The sequence below is a fragment of the Phacochoerus africanus genome, chromosome 7, assembly GCF_016906955.1.
Source record: "Phacochoerus africanus isolate WHEZ1 chromosome 7, ROS_Pafr_v1, whole genome shotgun sequence".
In the NCBI taxonomy this organism is placed as follows: Eukaryota; Metazoa; Chordata; class Mammalia; order Artiodactyla; family Suidae; genus Phacochoerus; species Phacochoerus africanus.
In genome coordinates this window covers 85,316,695-85,338,862 of record NC_062550.1, presented here as the reverse complement: position 1 = coordinate 85,338,862, position 22,168 = coordinate 85,316,695, and the positions used below count along the sequence as shown (strand labels likewise).

General features: G+C 44.1%; 1 non-coding gene across 1 annotated transcript; it reads right to left on the bottom strand.

The window, feature by feature from the left end:
• Window positions 1–21,694: 21,694 nt before the first annotated feature.
• Window positions 21,695–21,801, bottom strand: LOC125131918 (U6 spliceosomal RNA). Its single transcript, XR_007136092.1, has one exon. It is a non-coding gene; the product is annotated as a U6 spliceosomal RNA (small nuclear RNA).
• Between the last annotated feature and the right edge of the window lie 367 nt (window positions 21,802–22,168).

Sequence of the window (22,168 nt, the reverse complement as noted above, 5' to 3'; positions counted from 1 at the left end):
CAATCCTCCACAGGAACAGGCCTAGGGCTTCTAGAAGTTTCAGAGTGGGGCATTGTTGAAATGAACTCTTGCTCATATTCAGTCCATCACATATAATTTAATGTATTATTTACAATTTAAAAGAATACCCTGTCAGGGGTATGGGGAACAGAAAACCTCGTTAGTTTACATTGACTTTGCCATGTAACTGGGCAGCTGTACTGATAAAAGTATTCACCTAGAAGAGAAAATAGCCAGTTTTTGTGGAAGACACTTGAGTTACCCAGTGAGAATCATGGTTAGTCTCGAACGTTGATTTTTCTGTCTTAAAGTCTCTCTCTCTTTCTCTTGATCAATCAATTCTCTATACTCTTTTATCTCCTGAAAAAAAAAAAATTTCACCATAGCCACTATTTGCATTTCTTCTTCGAGACCTTTGATGCATGAATGCTTCTTGTGTGCAAGCTGGAGCTACGGGGTTTCTGATTCAGGTCAGAGTTACTGAAGCCGAAAAAAAAAATACGAAAAATTAAAGGTACCGTGAGGTGCTCTCTAGGTTAGGTCAAAGGATGCCTGTTAGGGAGTAGGACATATCAAATGGATAGCTAGGATGAGGGCTGACCCTAGGAGGGCTGGAGAGACTTGACCTGGTTCTGGAGCCTACTGGAAAGGCAACCATAGAGCCAGGGCCACAGGGCTGCACCTCCTGCTCCTCTGCCATTATCTTGTCCCAGCTTCTGTTCCTGGCTTATTTCCCTCTCTCCTTCTTAGGTGGGGTGCTCAGCTGTTCTGGACAACAGAATGGGAAGTGGCTTAGATGCCCTGAAGCCTTGCTTTTGTGGTTCTGATACAGAGCATTAGACCTAATTTAATTTGAAAATAATATAGTAAGATGAAAGGAAATCCCACTTGAGCTCCTCATTTTAAAAAGAGTTAAAAAAAAATGATGCGCGCCCAAGACCTGAACCTCAAAGAAGGCCCTCTGGTCCATGGAGGCAGACGGGGCCAGATGTTTTTCCCATCTGTGTTGTCCCTTCTGGCATGGAGGCTGCATGAGGGAGGGAGGCACAGAGCAGCAGAGCAGGCCAGCTTGCTGATGCTGCCCTCTTATTTAGCTCATGGAAATTTCATAGCGTCTAAGGTCTAGCTTTCCCCCTGGATTTGAGGGGAAACCACCTATAGCCCACTTGAACTAGTTTCATGGAAGGAACTTCGATACTGTGCAAAACTTCACCCAAGATTAATTGAACTTGACATCCTGAACGTCTTTTGCATGATGTACTAAGGTAGTATTTTTGAAAATGTCAGTATCTGATCCTTGGTGTGTTTTTTAGATGTCGAAAGTATTCCCAGTTCTCAAATTCCCTTTAAGAGCCTGGAATGCAATACATCTCCGGGTTTTCTTTATTTCAGACGAATCACCACCTCGCTATAGCAAAGCTAAATGTACTCCACATCAACAATTCATCACAATCATAATTAAAAAAATACTGAAGGGTATCCAGAGTGGCTGACTCTGTTCAACACAAACCATTCCCTACTTTACGGGAAGTCAGGATCATGGGCCAGCTTTACATTAAATGGAAAGTGGACGCTACCATCTTGTGGACAAAATATATATCACACTGAAATCTACTCGGGACTGCTTACCTTTCTTGGCATTACAGCGACCACCTCTCTCGTTCTGGATTCCCCCCAGGCCGTCATGATGACCGTCCCTTGCAGGTTGGAACTTCGGCCTTAAGTGATCTTTGTCACCAAAGTCTGTTGTGGCACAGCATGAAGAAATGGGAGTTTACTGAGGAAATCGTGGAACACCAATGCCAGAGACCTGTGTCCTCATGTAACATTTTGACTCTGGCTTCTAGTTTTCATTTTTCCAATTGCAAATTGGCCCTGGTCGCCTCGTATGAGACACCTAAGTTTCTGGGTGGTATTGACTGGGTTAGGTTTACACAGTACCCTGTGGAGTTGAATGTTTTAATACCAAGATAAATTAGTTTATTAATTGGTTATTTTCTATTGAATGTGAAGATTGGTTAATTTTCTCCTGAATTATTTTTACACACACACACACTAACTCCACACGCAGATACACACATTTCCCACTGGCCATGGTCCTAGAGGAATGACCTTCTAGAATGTGGAAACATGAAAAGTATCATCACAGCTGAATAAAGAGGAAGACACAGAACCCCAGCATCCTAGGGTGGACAAGGACCTCCAAGTTCATCAAACCCAATCCCTTTTCTAATGTCTGCATCGCTTGTACAATATCCAGCCATTCTTTGAACCTCTTCTTCTAGAATATAAGAAGGTACTGGCAGTGGTAACCTCATGTGTAAAAGACAGGGAACCAGGTTTCTAGTACACATTTCCATGGATACATCTTTTGTTACTACACAGAGAGATGATTGAAATTAAGCCAGGCTCTAGAGAATCTCTGTGGAAGAGTCTATAAATATCAGTCTCTTTTCCCTGATGTAGAGGTCGTGGTCTGTTTATAGTATGCTACATGGCTGTTGCCCACTGGAGCCTTAAGAGATCTAAAGTTAGAACTTTCCAGTGTTAAAGTTCTTTCATCTCTCAGGGAAGCACGATACCTACCATAGGCTGAAGATGTTTTATTCCGTCAGTTCTTTCTTTAAGCAGCACATCTAAGGGATAGCTGCGTGTGTGTGGTCCATATATTTTCCTTACCCAGGAAACTCATGACTTGCACGTTGGTCATAGAGCAAGGCACCACTTAAGAAAGCATCATTATGTTTATTTTGGGGGGGAGCACATAATATAACCAGTCTTTCATTGTTTTCCTGGCTGTATAAAAGGAAAGAATTTCATATCTTCTCCATCTCCCACAGAGAAATTGCAGAGATTGTGGTAGCACCATCCCTCATTAGTCTCACTAATCTTAGGGTTTCTATCTCGATGGCAATTTTGCTCTAGAGAGGGGAGCCTAATTCGAAAGAAATAGCTTCGCCTTCACTTTACTGTCGTTGTTGAAGCACTAAGTTTCTGGAGATAGAAAAGCTCGGAAACCACCACAACAATGACAAAAACAGTGACAAAGACAGGCAGGGCCTGAGCAGGGATCTGTTCTCAGTACTGGCTCTAGGAAGGACACGTGAGAATTGGAAATTTTACTTCCCATACTTGAGTTCCAGGCCTTCCTGATCCATTTCACTTGTCTTCGCATTTTTTATTTTCTTGATCTCCCTCCTCCAGGGTCTTTAGTTTGTTTGGTTGTTTATTTTCACTCCATCCCGTGGTCAAAAGTATAACTGTAGTCTCTGAAGGGAGGTAAATTCTTTAAAAGGTCCAAGGAAGCTCTGAAAAGAAAGCTAAAATAGAAACTGTGCCTTGGTTAGCTATGAAACCACCAGTGCTAACGTACCTTAAAATTAGTAAGAAAATGTCCCAAATCTGATAAGAAGGAACTTCCTGTTTTGTACTGTTTTCCACAATTTAGACATGGTGTTTTCAGTTTCCAGATATTTTTATGTGAACGATGGATTAATACTACTTTATCAGAAACATTTCACGGCTCTTCTTATGCTTCAGGCACTGCTGCGTTCTTACCTATAGTTTTGGGATAACTTAAGTTACTCTGGTTTCCAGTCGAAGTTATCTCCAAATTAATAAAGGAACTCGATGGGAAAACAAGTCTCAATGTCCAGGAGGTCACTGGACAGTCAGCTCTTTATGCTCTTCTTCATTCTGTATTTGAAAACTCTGTGTAATAGACACAAAAGATAATCTGAGAGCTAAAGGCATTATATAAATTCCAAACAAGCTCAAGGATGGGACGAATGACATGGTTTATTGAATGTCTGTGGTATAACAGGTAGTCTGCCAAGAGTTCCATTTATAGAAAAGTCTTTTCCTTCTCCATCTCTGTCTCAAGCTCGGTGTCTGTAAATGGCTTGCCCAAGTCACAGAGTTAGAAGTATGACGTGGGCATGTAGAGCCCACACCCTGCTTAGGCCATGCATGTGGTGCCTGCATAAAGATGGAAGTGTGGCCTGGGTGAGTTTTGATAGAAGAGTAAATTTCATAATGCACGACATCCACCTAGAGCATTTCCAGTGACCATTTGGCTCTGTAAGATTGGCTCTCGGGAGGGAAGTTGAAGTTGGCGATCATAGATTTTGTGGTCACCTGCAAAAATGCCAGACCTGACACTATGAGAAGGGGTGAGATCACTGAGGGATGACCTGGAAAGAATGGGGAACCAATCTGAATCCTAGAAAATGCCCACAGGTAAGTGGGCGGCATGAAGAACTGAGCCTCTTGATTCACCACCAGCCCAACAGACAAGAAGGAGGGGCTTCATTATTCTCCCATTTACAGGTGGGGAACCGGAAATGCAATGAGATACCTCATTTGTTCAAGGTCACACTTTAAATCAGCCTCCAACCCTGGACCCCAAAGCAGGGTCCCTGTCACCCAGCCATTGTTTTTTTGCCCCACAACTTGCCCTCTCTCTTTGCTAAGCCCATTATTTTTCTCCAGCGGGTGAGAACAAATAAACAAATTCCAGTGAGAGCACCCAACCCTGTCTGGGCTTCCATCTCTGTTGGGCTGAGAACTTTCTGGTCCCTAATTGAAATAAGCCCATATAAAGCTTTGGTGTGTGTGTGTGGAGGGTGGGAGGGCAGACAGTGGGGGAGAAGCAGGAGTCAGTTATTAGTTTTCTCATTTAATTAACTGCATTCAACAGAGCTAATGCCATAGGCAGATTACTAAAGGCCAGTAACACATCCCTAAGGGAATACTGGGGGCCCATTTTTTTTTTTCAGCCCATTAGTGGCCAGAAGAACAGCCTCATAAACCCAGGTCCACCAAAGCCAAAAGCAAAATGTGTATAATTGGAAAAAGGTTGAAAACAATCCTGGATAATAAATTACACTTACTCAGTTCCTTTGTCCTTCCAACTCTGCAGCTCCCATCACATTTCATAAGGGAGCCACGGAAAAGAGGCAAATGCTGAGAGCAAGGCTGTGCTTACCAGACACCAGAAGGAGGCCTCTGAGATTAGTGAAATCAGTTGTTTACTTAGAGTCTGCTAACTGGAAGGGGGCGTCACGCCAGGGAGGCTGTGGCCGTCTGCTTCCCTCAAAGTCCAGACCACGCACAGCCCCACGACTTGACCATTATCTATAGGAAAGTTGGCAGGAAGAGCTTAACAGAATCTCTTCTAATTAGGTGTTCTGATAATCTAAATTCCCGAGTGCAAAAGCCAGTTACCTACCTCATCTCCTTGGACCGCCCAGAGTTAATGTCTTCTCTGACATTTAATGCGTCTTCCTCTCTGGGAGAGAGCTGCGGAGCAAAAAGGAGATGAGATGGAGCTCTGCAGCTTCCCAAGTGCCTTTTCTTTACTATGCTGATACATAAACACACGTACACACACGCGCGCGCGCACACACACACACACACACACACACACACACACTGGTGTCTCGTGTGGATTGAAACCAGCTGGAATGCATTTGTCAGGGAGTGCCAGGCTTCAGTCGGTCTTAGAACTTGAAATGAATCCTCCCTGTTTTCTGGGACGAGGCCTTCGGTGTTGGCTTATGCTGCTGCCATTGATGCCTGCACCTGATCATTCAGTCCTCATCTGTAAAGACATTGGAAGACTCGTCAGTATAAGCCCCCAAACTCCCGGGAGAGCTGGAGGAACCAAGGCAACCTGACCTCTTGGCCAAGAACTTCGGGTCACTGTCCCCTGCATGGACCACCACTTACCTACCCCATCGAACATATAGACTAGTTTTGCCTGCTGTTTCCCTCTTGGAAGCATCGCCAGCATGAGCTGGCAGGCCTGTGTGTGGGGGTTGTACCGTGAGGGCGGCGAGGCAAAGAATGAGCTTCCAAGAAGCGTTCTCCAGCAGTGGCCCCCTATTCAGCATCGTTAAGATACTTGATTCGCCTCACATTTACTGTGACCCATTGTGAGAGCGAAGGTCAGTGTGTCGGCTGCTTTCTCTCTGGGAACATTCAGTAGTCAGACCGTGAAGCAACACAAAGACAATGTCTTTTTATGCAAAGCCACCCCCAGTATTAGAACCAGGCTTCATTTCTCGTTGTCAGGAAGCTTTTCGGATGGGATTTGAATGCTCTCTCGCTCTTCCAGAATCCCTCCCGCCAGCAGTGGTTAAAGCCCGAAGGCAAGTGAGCTCTGTGAAAGCGAGACTCTTACCTGTTCTGCTCATCACTGTGTTGGCACATCCCATCCCCTAGTAAACACTCGGCATGAGTGGATGAAGGAAACCAGAAATGCTGCCATTTGGAAATTTCTCTCGGTCATGGGAGCTTCGAGGCAAATACCTTTAATAAATGGGTAACACTTTTGGCCTTCCCAGCTCATGATTCTGTGGAGTCCAGAAATTTCTTTCAGTCTTCTGACCCAGGAAAATAGAATCTATGTTTACTTGGGAATATGGTGTGTCCTTAACAGACATTATCTTTATTCTTTAAACTGAGAAGAATAAAACCTGGCTTGACAGGTGAGAGCCCTGTAGCTCAGGGAAATTAAATAACTTGCCTGTGGTCCCCCAGTTAGTGAGGTGTGGGCTTCAATCCAGATTCACCTGAGCTGGAGCTTGTACTTAGAAGACACCAGGGGAGGGATTCAAGGGAGACTAAAATCAACTGTTGATTTGGACTCGGCCAGTTTAATGCTGTGTAAAGACTGAGAGCTCCTGTTCTCTTTTCAAAAATGAAGGTCCTTTCCTCTACAAAGCGTGGCCAGTGGCATTCACATCAGAAAGCTGATTGAAAGCGTAGCCTTGGACGTCCCCTCTTTCCTACTGAATCAGAGTCTGCCTTCTACCAAGATCCCCAGGTTATTGTGTCCTAAAGGTTGCAAAGCACTGGTCTCCTGTACTCAGTACAGACATATACATGCTGCAGCAAGGTCTGGGAGAATAAGCGAGTAGAGAGAAAAATGTGAAATACAGTTAGTGCTCAGAGAAGGAAAGCCTGTCCCTTTGGCCATCAAGTCGAGGGTGACTAAGCAGAGAGCAGGTCAGTGAGGTGTGGGGTACTAGGTTTCTGACTGGTGAGACCAGTGCACCCTACCTTAGCAGCAAAATCCCTTTGGTTCAGCCCAAGGGGGCATCTTATGGCAAGTGTGGATTTTGTGTTTAGGTCTCTATGGGGATGGCCCGTTCATCTTGGCCTATCTGGGAATTTTCCTGTAGGTCCAGCATCCTGGGAAACTCTTCCATTCCAAGCAAACCATAACAGTTGGTCCCTCTAGCCTCTACAGATCTTCCTAAATGAGGAAACGATAGTTGCCTTAAACTTAGATTCTGAAGACCTGAGTTAAAGTTCTGGCATCACCACCTACTATTCCCCTTATCTTAGGCAAGCCACCGATTTTCTCTTTTTCTTATCTGCAAAACGGAGATAACACCAACTTCAGAGGGTTGTTGCAGGATGAAATGAACAGCTACAGCCATTAAGGTCATCAGGGCAGCGACAGTTTCTGTTGCATCTTACTAGCTCTGAATGAGCATTTGTAGCATGCTTTATGAACAACTAAGACGATAGTTATGCATCCGAGGTGTTGCCAGTATTATGAACACATCTTTTTCTCAGATACCTCTCTGTCCAATGCTCCTGAGTCTGTGTAGCTCCAGGTGAATCATAGTCTCTTCTGTGAAGCCCCTCAGCTCACTCCAGCCACAGTGGTTTCTCTTGCTTTGGAAGAATCTTAAGTCACTTGAAGAAAATTGTTCAGTAGCACCACCATTAAGAGTATGTCTTCCAGAGTCAGTGCCACAGACTTTGGCTCCACCGCTTAATATGAAGGTGACCTTGGGCAAGTTAGTTAACCTTGTGGGGCTCAGTTGTTTCATTTGTAAAACGGGAGCAATTTGAGAAGTATCTCCCTCATTTGTAGTTGGGTGTATGGAATGAGATCATGTTACGTCTAAGCATGGCACAAGCTAAGTGCTTTGCTGTATTATTTACTCTGCCCTGGAAATATATTAAATGCTTAACATGCTTAGAATTCTAATTCTTGTAGGGCTTCTGAAATAGAGAAGGATCCCTGTATAATTATAATCAATCTTTCCTTTTCTTTAAACTTTTTTATGTGTTTACCTTGTGTCCTTCTCCTAGTTGCTAAGTTCCTTGAGTTTAATGATAAGAATGATGATTATGATGTTATCTGGACCCCCTGAGACCAGTAGTAGTAAGAGCATTTTGAGCACTTACCGTACCAGGCCCTGTGCAAAGCAAATTGCCATCAATGGGCAAGCCCTAACTTTAGGCAGTCACTCTACCTGAGTCACTTCATTGACTCTGATAACTTTCCTCAATATTGTAGGGTTCATTAACTTCATTTTACAGACAGTCTTAGACGAGATGGAAATCTAGTAATTTCCCTGTCTGCTAGGACTCACTGAAGACTGGTTCCAAAGCTCATGCCCTTTCTGTATTGCTTAGGTCCTGGGAGCCCCCCGACCATCTGGTGCATTTCCCCTCACACACATAACAAAGCAGTGCATCTCAAGTTTTTATGAGGACGCGAGTCACTTGGGAGTCTTGATAAGTTTCAGATGCCGATTCCGTAAGTCTGGGGTGGGCCCGAGGCTCTGCATTGCTAACAGGTTCCCAGTGATGCTGATGCTGCTGGTCCAGGGACCACACTTTGCGTAGCAAGGCCACTTAGCTGTCCACTTGGTTGGTTAACAGGTGAAGTCTCTAGAATCGATAGCTTCTAAAATTCTTAGGGCTGGACGTGGGCAAGTGAGGGGAGACCATTTAGTGAAGCTGAGTAAGTGATCAGTCATATTTAGGTATTCTTCTTAACTAGAGTGGTCATAACTGGGGACCACTTTTATCTCTTTCTCTTAAATTCTATCGTATTGGCTGTGGCTCAGATTCCCCTGGTGGTCAGCATTGGGGCACAAGCCATGCAGCTTCCTCATGTCCTTTACCAGGGAGGGCTCCAGAAATTTGTAATGTTAGCAAGTACTTCCGGTGACAATATCAGAAAATTTGGGGAAATGCTGGAAGTTCTAAAGAAATTACAAAGGCAAGCAGTAAATGTGGGGTGACATATCAAGGAACGTTTGAAGGAAAGGTCGGAGGTGGAGTTTGACTTTAAAGAATAAGAGGACAGTGGGGAGAGCACAGGTGGATGGGGCAGGGAAGAGGGTACACGAGCAAGGCAGGAGGGTTTGTTCTTCATTTTGTCAGCTGTGCAAGTTGAGGCCTACTGAGCTTTGTTTGAAATGCTGTGTAAATGTGTTCTACTTTGATCATCTGAAAATGTTATAAGAAAAGATTAAAAAATGCATAGATTCTGTACTCAGGTGACATCAGAGCACATGCAACTGGAAATTTGCATGATATGATAAATCTAAAAAATTGCTCTCAATTGCTGGATGCACACACCCATCAGAATGGCTAAAAGTAGAAGGGCTGATAATACCAAGTGCTGACGAAAATGCAAAACAAGGAATTCTTGTTACATTGGTGTAAACTGATGAATAGCCATTTTAGACCATTATTTAATGCAGTCTACACATGCTGAAATACATCTATCCTATGAGCCAATGATTTTACTTCCATATTTGGACCAAAGGGGAATTCATCCATAAGGGTACCTAAAGTCTGAATGAGAATTTTATAGCAGCCTCATTTGTAATGGCCCCACACTGGAAATAAATTAGATTGTCATTAGTAGTAACTAAAATGGAAAGATTGCAGTACAGTCATGTCATGGAATGTTGTATAGCAATGAAAAGAATCAACCATGGCAACATGTGGACACAAAAGAATATATACAATTTGGATTCTGTTAGATGAAGTCAGAAACAGGCAACACTAATCTATGGCATTAGAAATCAAGATGTGATTATCATTGGTGAGCTGAAGGGGGCCAATATCTGGGAGGAGGCCTAGTGGGGGGGCTTCTGAAGTACTGATACTGTTCAATCCCTTGGCCTGGGTAGCGGATATATGGATATGTTCATTTTGTGATAATTTATTCAGAGGTACACTTAACAAATGTGTGTACTTTTCTATACAAATACTATGTTTCAGGAAAACACACATGGGGACACACACTCACACACACAGGGTTTTAAAAAGAAGGAGGAAGACCACGTCACCGGTATGGTCTAGGCGAGGTTTGCCTTGGCTCGTTCTCAGGTCTCGTCTCTGGGCTTTGACATTGAACTGACCCTCAGGGATTTTGTTTTTCCCAGTCCTGTGGGGAGATAACGTTTGACATTGAATCTTCCCACACCAGGTATTTCTCAAGAAAATAGCTTCATCCGTCTTTCTCTTGGAGAGATATTTAAGCATCACTTACCTTGTGGACTAGTTTTGTTCTCTGCTGGAAGGAACAGCCAAGACTCGTGGCCCCTGGAAATTTGCCGTAACTACTGGGCATCGTAGAGAATTTTCAGTGAAGCGTGACCAGTTACTCGGGTTTCCCCTCTCCATCTGGCTACCGCCTCCCCGGGCATAAGACATGCCCATTGTTCAGGCTTCTCTGACCAACCTTGCAAAATCTACCGTCCACAGGTCCCGGGGCAGGAGGTTTGGTTGTTCTGATTACCCAGCTGGCCCTTAGTCCTGGCTGGACCTTCAAGCCAGAGGCCTGGGTGGTCTTTGAGAAACTGGAGGAGAAGGTCATTAACAAGGGATCATATCCCCAAATTGACCTTTTATGAACCCTCACACTAAGATGCCCCTCGAGCCTTGTCTCCTCCTAGTTGAAGGTAGTATCGCGGCACCTTGGGCAAGAAGTTGGAAGGGTTCTGAAATGAGGCGAAAGCAAGTGTTCATCTCAGAACAACCCAAAGCCGGTCACTTGTTTTAATTAGTCGGCCAATACCGAAGGAGGGGTTCGTGTGCAAAAGCTAGAGTGAAAGGAAAGGAATTGTAATGATGGGCCAGTGGCTCAGAAGTCATTTACCTTCTTTCGGGAGATCTGCCCTGCACGTGAGTTTTTAAAGTAGGACCTGCCAACTGCCAGCCTGCAGGGCTGATACGGCCCACAGATAATTTGGTTTGGCTTGAAGAGAGAAGTTTGGCGGAGTCATAAAACTCAGGAACTTCACACTAAAATCCGTACTTACAGCTTCTCGTTAAAAAGCGAAAGCTCTGGCAACATTTCCTCACGTTAACAATTGCTGGAGCCACCGTTTCCCACTGCTTTATACCAGACTGCTGTACTCATTTATATTGCCCTTCGGCAGGAATTTGTGTTTTCTACCCCAGTATGAAAGTGTCTCTTTTCAGAGACAAGTCCAATGAAAGGGGGGTACCTTTGAACCTGCCCACAGGCTCTGCTGACCCAATGGGCTCATCGGGCAGCCATACTTTCTGTGGTGGTGTCTCTCCCTCCGGCCCTCCACGTCTCAGCCGCGGCTGACTTCACCCGGGACGGAGCCTGAATCAAAGGTGGCCCATCCTGGAGCTTGCCAGGGACTTCTGGCCTGGCAATGGAGAACAAGCAAGGGCAATCACATTCTTCACTCAGAATGTTGGAATTAGAAAACTGAGCAACGATTGCCAGCCAGTGGGGGAGAAAGCTGGAGAGATTACGAAATGCCTTAGCATCACAGCAAGACAAAGCCCTTGTAAGCTGAGCTGCGTGGTGGAGAGAGCCATTGAGAGAGGAGAACTTTCTTGGGCACCATAGAGGCAGTGATAAGACACAAGGTGTGTGGCCTGAGAGGTTGCCCCTTGCTGGGCATGCTCAGTTCTAGTTCTGGTGAGAGCTCATGCCCTGGGACTCCACTCCTGGATATCCGTGAGTCAGGAGAAATTTACCCCACTTGCCCTATATCCACCCTCACCCTTCTTAGGGAGGTAATATCCTGAATTCCCTTAAGGGAACCATCCCACCACAAGATAAAAGCCCCTGTGAGAAGGGAGTCTATGCACAGCAGAGAGAAGACCCTCACCCGAAATAGTTCAGATGTGTCTTATTTCTCCAGTGATGGTTGTGCTCAAAAGCAGGCTCTTCAGCCCTTGGCTCAGCATGTTTGCCTGTATTTCAGGCACAATTGAGAGATGTGATCATGATGAAAATATATTTGCCTGTCGTTTATTGAATATTGAGTATTGTGTATGTCACCCGTTGGGTAGGCAGGCAGAGTAGGAAACTTACACTCGAGGCGTTTACAGTCTAATGGAGAAGACAGAAGACGTCCACGCATTTCTGTAACAAAACAAAACGAAGTGAACACTGGAGAGAATACTTGCAAATCCTTGTAGGGAAGAGAAAGAAGGGAGGAGAGAGGAGGAAGCGCTTCTCTTTCGTTGGGCATGGGGGCTGTTTGGTATTCTGGCTTCCTAGCAAATGAGAAGGAGAGATGACAGATGGAGGTGAGTTCACAAGGGGACACTGACAGCAGGACAGTGTTGATGGACATGATGGGAGGAGACAGGAAAGGAACACGCGAGAACTGGAAGCACAGCAGGACACAGAGAACAATCTCTTCCCAGGCACTTGGCACATCACTGAATGACAACCCATAGCTGCTGTCAGAGTGGCACCAAAACTGGACATCCTGAAGGGACAGAGGAGGAAGAGATCATTGTGGATTTAGGTGATCACGGAATCCTTCCCAAGGAGACTGGTCTTCTGTGGGGCTTTGGTGTGTACACAGGAGTTAGAAGAGGGTGAGAGGCAGCAAGGGGCACTCCAGGTGAAAGGGATCCTGGGAGCAAAGGCAAAGGAAGGTGAAGAAGCTGCCCTTTGTCCCCTCAGGGCCAGTACGAGTGCGTTTGGTGAGGAGGAAGGAGGGAGCAGAGCAGCTTGACTGGAGTTGATAGTTCACAGTGGAGAGTGGGGGAAAACACTATTGATAAGGCCGTCCGGAGCCAGCCAGTGCAAGGCCTTGGATTTCAGGACAAAGGATTTGGCCTTGATCCTGGAGGCAGTGGGAGCCAGAGAAGACTGCGGAAAGAGGTTGACTTGATGAAAGAGTTCCTCATTCAGTAAAGAAAAGCACCAGCGCAGCTCATTTTTCTCCTTAGAAAACAATCACAGAATTTAGCTTTACATGCACCCCCAACTCCACGCACAGCATATACCAGCCCCTGCAGTGCTCCCGGGGGGAGTTCATGAGTTCAGGCTCAAAGCGCAAGACGTGTTTTACTTGGCATTTAAGCGCGTCTGTGGGTGATGCATGTCCTCAGACGAGGACAGACTGATATGATTAAACACTTTTTCTATCAGTTACTCTGACTCGCCCATCATGCCTTCCCCTCCTCAGTTCCGCCTCTGACTCCCCCGCCTCTGGGTATCCGGAGGGAAATGGCTGCGCGACAGATCACGTACGTTAGCTGAGTTGCGTGTGTGGCCGAGATGCTCAGGGGAAAGGCTTTGGAGGACGAAACTACTGCTTTTTCAAGCTTTCGAAGCCTCACTCGGTCCTTTCGAAGTCTCACTAGGTGTGAGGAGCCCCAAGTCTGGCACATGGCAGGGACTCAACTCAAACTAACCAGTGACAGTGTTTGTAACACATAGGGTTTTTAATGGAAACTTTCCATATGTTTCTTTTCTTCTTTCTCCCATCCTTCCTGCTCAGTGTCTCCCTATTTCTTCGTTTCCCTTTTTTTCTTTTTCTTGGAGATTTCCCGTTCAGTTCATTCTTCCCTCTTTCCCCGCTTTCCCCCTTTCCTCTCTACGTTCTATCTCCTTGTAATTTTCTCTTTCCTTACAGGAACTGGGAAAGACAAGGGTGTGTGGGCGGCCATGGCGTCCCTCCAAGGAAAGTGTGAGGCTCTGGGCAAAATAGATCTCTCATTTCTTCCAAACATAGGTCTAATCTGAACTGTCTCCAGGCTCTAGTCTCCAGTCCAACTTCAGTGGTTTCGGTTGGACTCCAGGAGAAGGGACCCCAGGGAAGCTGTGTCGTTAGTCTTGTCTTAGAGAAAATCAGCTTTCTGTGCGCCTACTTGTCTCGAAGATTGGGGCACCCACATTCCCTTGCCTCAAGTCACTAGAGCCCAGGAGAGACTTCTGAGCAAAATGCCTGGCTGAAGAGAAGCAGGACTTCATTAAGAGTTTGATTTATCCCCAAATGATCTATTGTTATGCATCAAACATGTTTTCCCTACGAACCAGTTGGCAGGGAGCACACAGATAAATTACTACAAGATGTAACCAGACAAGCTGTTCAAAAGGGAAATGGCTCTCCGTGTGTGGAACTCAGGAGAGCACATCTATAAACATGTGTTGGGAAATCAGTCCAGCCTAAGTTTGCTGGAAGAAAGGAGCTACTGCCCCCAAACTACCAGCTTGCTGTGAGAGCTGACTGTTGTTTTGAGATCATTGCCCATTGTCTCCGTGGTGAGGATGGAAGAACAAGGTTGAGACCTACTCTGAAGCATCTTCAGAGAAAATGGGATCCTGGGTTTCTCCATAGGCAATCATCAGTTCTCTCCTTAGGCTCAAGTCGTGTTAGCTGGAGTGAATGGGTTAGAGTGATTCTCTCTGCATATAACAATATTTAATTGTAACGATAGGCTTCAAAGCAGTGCTAGTAATATATGATACAGTATCATCACATAACTGTAGTGTAGCTTAGTGCTGTGTAGTTTCACGCGAAGAACCACCCCTGGGCGTGGCGTCAGAGAGACATAGGGGATGGTAAATCCTGTCTGTCCCTGTGCCGCTTGCTAGCTCTGTGACTCTTGGAAAGTTCCTTAACTTTGCTGAGATTCCCCCTCTTTAATAAAGGGGGACAGGCACATATGACATGCTTTGCAAGATTGTTTTGTTTTAACACATTCCCCACGCCCTTCAACTGCACTGTGACCCATTAAATTTAAATAAATTTCATTTGGATACAATTAAATCTAAATACAATTAAACCTTTAGTTCTTTAGTCATGCTGGCGACATTTCAAGTGCTAACTCGCCAGGTGGGCCTTGTGGCTACTATATCAGGCAGCACAGAAACAGAATATTTCCATCATTGTGGAAAGTTCTGTTGGACTGTACTGTCCTAGAACATGCCAGACACAAAGTAGCTACTTTATACATAATTGTTACTTCCTGCTGAATAGTTACCAAAGCACCCTCACCCGTAGGCCCTGATTGAAAGGCTATGTATCCAACAAAGTTGGGAACCCTTTGACGATCTCCCGACCCCACTGTCTCTATAGTGTTCTAACCTGACTCAAGTCTACAAAAGCATGGTGACTGCTGGAAAATTGGAGCGTGTACAGAGAGAGGATTTCTGGGCCTTTAGTTAAAAGGTACAGAATGCTTATGTGAGAGGTTTTGACTCCAACCACAAACACATCTTAGTAGAGAAAAGAAATGGAATAGAACCAAAAAAGAATCAACAACAATAACAACAGAAACAATCAAATCTGTAAGAATGTCTCCCAAATACTCAGTGTGAGCTTGTGTGAACATGCATTTGACCCTCTTGGAAAAATGCCCGCGTAGTCGAAAGCTTCCCCAAGATGTACAGCTGATGTGAAGAAATGTTCTCAAGGTCAAAGCGGAGTGATCACAAATTCACTTTCATTGGGTTGAGGACCTTCCTCACTTGCCAGGGCAAAACCAGCACATGTGTGCTGCAGCTGGTAGGGTTACAGTATGCCAAGAAGGTCCTCTTACTCATCAGAGCGTATTTCGTGGCAGAGACAAAGTAAGCCCGAGGTAAGGTCACCTTCCACATACAGGAGTGAAAGGAACAAAAGCAGCAGCCACGTTTGTTGAGTGTTTACTGTATGTACTGTTCTAGTCATATTACACAGGTCACTTTATAATCTCCACCATAAACTTAGGAGGTAAGAACTGTAATATCCTTATTTTATAGATGAAGAATTGAGGCACTGAATGGTTAAAAAACTCACTCATCGTTGTTCATGGCGGAGCCAGTTCTTGACCCTGGGTGGTCTAGCAGAAGTTCACGTTTTTAACCACTGTTCTCGGAGGCCTGTCAAGGTAAGTAATCTCTCTGTGGTTTCCTCCTTTAAATTAAAAAAAAAAAAATTGAACTCTTCTATAATATTTATTCTGCAGTTTTTCTGGTCACTGTAGGAAACAGCTCTAAATATTAAAGTTATATAGTATTAAAGCCCATGATGAAAACACTGCTTTCTGGGCAAGTCAACTCATAGATTTATGTAACCAACGTTTGATGAATAAATGAAGATAACACGTGCAGATGAGGCAGTGAGATCATTTTATCTTTGAAAGTGCAGAACCGTTTTGTGCCCGTGTCTGAGTGAAGAAGATGTGAAGTGATACTGGCCCTTCCCCTGGAAGGTGAACACACCAAGACCCTCGGCCAGCCGCTCAGCTTCCATAAACAGCCTTGTTGAAACAGACACACCCCATGACATATGCAGTGTCTATGGGTAGAGTTGAGTAGTCGTATGGCCCACAGTCTAAAAGATTTACCACCGGGCTCTTTACCAAAAAAGCTTGCTGCCCCCTGACTTAGGTGGCAGCGAGAAAACAGCATTGTGTTCTGACAGTGGGTCTTCTCTTACCTCTGTCATTTTCGGTGGACTGAAAATGTGTAACTTCAGGGGTACGGTGTTAATAAAATTGGACATTGTTGACTTTTACATGGCCCCAAACCGCAAATAAGAGTTTACAGGTCAAATGCTATCTATTTATAATAAAACACTGTTGCCGTTCTTAATTCGAAACCCAAAGGCAGTCGTTCAGTAAGGTAGAAGGAGGGACTGGTCTGTGATCCTCCAACCTTCTGTCTGTTCCAGTCTAATAAGTCTGGTCACCCGGAATCATCGTGATTCTCATCGTTGCTTTCCCTTCCCTGCCTGAGTTTCTTAAGGGCAGGAGGTGTCTTTTGCAGCCTGGTGATTGGCACATCCTTATAATACCTAGTAGTATTTAAATACTGTGTAAATAGTTACTAGTATGTGCAAATTCAAGTTTCTGTTGTTGAAACTTTCTGGATTTTTTTTCCTCCTGAATATTGTCCGTTTGTGGTTGGTTGAATCTCTCGGGTGTGAAACTTGTGAATACTGAAGGCTGACTATAGTTCTGTACCTCTGGAGGTAATTGGAGTCAAGTTGATAAGAGCTTGAAAAACTAGGGGCAGAGGCCCCATCCTGGCTGTGAAAAGACTTAGTGGTTCACAGTTCTGATTGCATCAGAGAGAAGTGGGGGAGCTTTTAAAAACCTCAGAGCTACTCCGGGTCATTTGTGGTTCCATACAAATTCTAGGATTGTGTTTTCTATTTTTGTGAAAAATTCCATTAGAGTTTTGATGTGATTGCAATGGTACTATGGATAATGTGGGTAATTTGGTAATATGGGTAATGTAAACATTTTAATAATATTAACACGGGCTGTCTTTCCATTTATTTTTTTTTCTTCAGTTACTTTCACCAATGTCTTATGGTTTTGGTATGTGGCTCTTTTACTTCTTTGGTTGAATTTATTCCTATTTTATTGTTTTCATTGCTATTATAAATGGGATTGTTTTCTTGTTTTTCAGATAGTTCATTATTGGTATAGAGAAATACAACTGGTTTTTGTTTTTTGATGTTGATTTTCCTGAAACTTTATTCATTTTTTAGCTCTAACAATCTCTTTGTGGGGTTTTAAAATTTTTCTGTACATGAGATCATGTTACCTGGAGAGACAATTTTACTTCCTTCCCAATTGAGTGCCTTTGATTTTTTTTTTTTCTTTCATGATTGCTCTGGCTAGGATTTCCAGTACTGTGTCAAATGAGGGTGGTGAAAATGGGCAGCCTTGTCTTGTTCTTGACCTTAGATTGAAAGTTTTCAGTTTTTCATCAAGTAGGATGCTAGTTGTGGATTTATCATATATGGCCTTTGTTATGTTGAAATATGTTTCTTTTTTACGGAATTTGTTGAGTTTTTAATCATGAAAGGATGCTAAATTTTGTCAAATATGTCTTCTGCATCTATTGAAATGATCATATAATATTTATCTTAAATTCTATTAATGTGGTGTATCACATTTATTGATTCATGTGTGTTGAACCATCCTTGCCTCCTGAAGACAGTTCCCACAAAGCCATCTTGAGACTATGCAATGATGGAGGCATCATACTCCCTGATTTAAAATGATGTTATGGTAATTCCCATTGTGTCTCAGCTGGTTAAGGACCCGACATTGTCTCTGAGGATGTGGGTTCAATCCCTGGCCTTGCTCAGTGAGTTAAGACTCTGGCATTTCTGCAAGTGCAGCATAGGTCACAGATGTGGTTCAGATCTAGTGTTGCCATGTCTGTGGTATAGATCTTAGCTGCAGCTCCGATTTTACCCCTAGCCTGGAAACTTGCATATGTTGCAGGTGCAGCAGTAAAAAAAGAAAAAAACTATATTACAAAGCTATAATAATCAAAGCAGTACATTACTGGCATATAAACAGATACATAGACAAGGAACAGAATTGAGAGACCAGAAATAAACTCATGAATATATGGTCAACAAATTTTTGTTAAGGGAGCCAAGAATACTCAATGGGGAAAATACAGTCTCTTCAAGAAATGGTGTTTAGAAAACTCAATATTCATCTGCAAAAAAATGTTATTAGACCCCTGTCTTAAAATACCTGTAAACTTAACTTTAGCAGACTAAGGACCTAAACATAATACCTGACTTCTAGAAGAAAACTTAGGGGGTGATTTTTTAAAATATGACATCAAAGGCACAAGCAACATAAGCAAAAATAAACAAGCGGGACTACATCAAACTAAAAAGCTAATGAATAGCAAAAGAGACAGTCAACAAAAGGAAAAGGAAGTCCATGGAATGGGAAAAATATTTGCAAATCCTGTATCAGATAAGGGGTTAATATCCAGAATATGTAAGGAATACATACAATTTAACAGAAAAAAAAAATCTGATTTTTAAAACGGTCAAAGGACCTGAATAGACAGTTTTCCAAAGAAAAGATACAAATGGCCAATAAGTACATAAAAAGATGCACAACATCACTAATCATCAGGGAAGTGCAAATCGAAACCACCATGGGATAGCCCTTAACTCCTGCTGGAATTGCTTCAGTCAAGAAGACAAGAGGTGGAGCTCCCACTGTGGTGCAGTGGGTTAATGATCCAGCTCGTCTCTGTGGAGGCGCCAGTTCTGTCCCCAGCCCTGGCCCAGGAACTTCCATAAGCTAGAGGTACAACTGGGAAAGAAAAAAAAAAAAACAAAGTCTATTGTCAGGCCTTATCCCAGGTACTGGGAATATAGCAGTGAATAAAATAAAGTCCCTGTTCTTTAAAAAAAAAAAGAAAAAGAAAGAAAGGAAGACAAGAGGTCACAAATGCAGACAAGGGAACCCTAGTGCACTGTCAGTGATAATGTAAATTGGGGGCAGCCGCTACAGAAAACAGTAGGGAGATTCCTAAGAAGACTGAGAATAGAACCACCATATGTTCCACCAGCCTCTCTTCTGGGTATTTATCCCAAGGAAATAAAATCACTAGCTCATAATAACTATACCCCATGTTCACTGCAATGTTATTCATAATAGCCCAACATGGAAATAATCTAAATGTCCATCGATGGAAGACTGGATGAAGAACATCCATCATATCCATATAGCACACACACACACACACACACACACACACACACACACACACACACAGGAATATTATTTAGCCATAACAAAGAGGGCACTCTTGACATTTGTGACAACATGGGTGAACCTTAAGTCCATTATGCTAAGTGAGTAAGTCGGACAGAGAAAGACAAATACTGTATGATGTCACTTCCATGCAGGATCTAAAAGAGCCAACCCGTAAAAACAGAATAGATTGGTGGTTGCCAGGAGCTGAGGGGTGGGGGAAAGGAGGAGATAATGTTCAAAGGGTACAAAGTTCCAGTAGGTTCTGGGGATCTAATGTACAGCATGGCGACTGTACTATAGTGTGTAACAACAATAAAAAATAGTGATTATGTGAGGTGAAGGGTGCATTAACTAACCTTATTGCAGTGAACATTTCACAATATATACTTATATCAAATCGGGACCCCTTAAACAATCTTGTAAGTCAAGTATATCTTAGTAAATCTGGTAAACAAACAAAAAACCAATGCACAGCTGAGGCTGCCTACCATACCAATTAGTTCAGAATCTCTGAGGGTGGAATCTGGGCATCAGTGTATTTTAAAGATCCCTGGGTGGTTCTAGCGTGCAGCAAAGGTTAATCCCTCTCTGGAAAGGGGCTGCTCTTTGTGGGACAGGAGACCGTGTGCTTCTATTTGCCTTGAGCCTTTGCCGTGGGAGGTAGTACCTCAGGCTGGATCCTTTTCACTTGGGTAGCTACTGACAAAGATTCTCTCCTTGACAAACTCTGGCCTGCCTCTGCTCAGCTGGACTCCACTATGGCCTTTGGTCTCTGTCCTTGTAGAGTCCAGTTTTAGCAAGAGTCCTCTCCAGTTAATTTTCCCAGAACCCCTCACCCTGGATATCTGATCACCCTCAACATCTGATCACTCTCCCCCGCCCCCCTGTTCCCAGGACATATCCGATCCCTTTGGCTCTCCTTCATCAAGACTCCTGTTTGGTCAGCCGAGCAAGAGTTATCCTCCCCTCTTGGTCATTTTCCATCCACGCCCACCCCCTGCCCTCCTCCTTGGCTGTGCATCCCCACTCCTTGCTATCCAGAGATGAACCTGGCCCCTCCTGCCTAACGGGTGTTGCCATGGACCCTCTTACCATCTTCAACAAGCGCCAGAATAATTTTGTTTCTTTAACACGGCTGCTCACCTTCGATGTCTCCGTTTAAGCCTTAAACTTGCTCTCCTCTAGGAAGTCAGAATTAGGTGCCCCTTCCAGGTGCTCCTAGCACCACCCCTGCCCCCCAGTCAGTCGATACTGTAGTTTCCTGCGTCTTTTTCTCTGTGTCCCATTTCACTCAAAATGTCACGATGGCCACACAGCATCCACCTTGTTCCCCAGGAACTGCAGCAGCGGTTAGCCCTCCCGGCACCACACACCGACTGTGTGTCACTCCCTGGGCCTATCATCTTAGTGAATGTTTTTCAACCCTTTTATCATCTCCATTGTACAGGCAGTAAGCCGAGGACGGGGACAGTGTTTAACTTGCCTCCGGTCCCCCTGCCAGAGGCCCTTAGTGCTAAAGCCAATTCCTAGCACAGAGTAGGTGCTCAGTAAAGATGTGTTGAGTGGAAAAAATAAAAACATGAGTTACTTTCCTCCCCAGTTTGCGCACCCTCTCTGGTGGGATTGAAACCACAGTGAGATTCCCTTCCCCATCCCCAAACATACTAGGGCTCAGCCTTGACCTCTTCCAAGTTTTCTGTCCCCAAGTACATGGGCTGAAGATGCTGCTCTTCATATGGCTAAACAGCAGTGACTTCTGATGAAAGGGCTGGTACTGCAGCTTGCGTGAAAGGAAAATTAAACAAGAGAGGAGAGACCACATGTGTAACATTTCCTGAAGTGCTTACGTTCAGTTTACAGCCTCCGAGCCCAGTGTGGGGGGAATAGGGCATGGACTTGTTGCAAAGGACCTTGAAATCCTTAGGCATGTCACACATTTCCTGAAAATGGGAGTAAGCCTTATTTTCCACATCTGGATAGACTCTTGGATTTACTGCTGTCACAAGCAGTAAAGGGTGAGCTTATTTAAAATTATTATCAAATCTGTATTAGCTCTCCATCATCTTACTCAGTAAGGACAGCCTGCAGCACTAAAACATTTTGTGAGGTCCAGTGGGATTTTTTTATTAAAAATATGGAACACTTTATGCATTTGCATAGCATCCTTGCTCAGGGGCCATGCTAATCTCCTCTGTACTGTTTCAGTTTTAGTATATGTGCTGCCTGAGTGAGCTCCAGTGGGACTTTTGAAGTTATTAATAGTGATACAAATCCTAAATATTTATTGACTGGGCAGTGTATTTTGGATGCAGAATATCTCATTTAATTCTCCATCACCCCTTTGAGGTAGATACTATTATTCTCATTTTGTACATAAGGAGCACAGATATCCTAGAACATCAATAATCTCGTTTACTACTGTGATGAAGATAGAACACTTGAGGGACTGTCAGGCCAGTGCTAGAGTGAGGGTCCATGGAGGCTCAGAACGCTTGGGTAATGGAGCAGAGGAGGCTGATACTCATGTTCGGATATGGAGGAGGGGCTTCATATAAACTGAAAATGTCTAGCATTTGGGAGTTCGTGATGACCCACAAAGGAG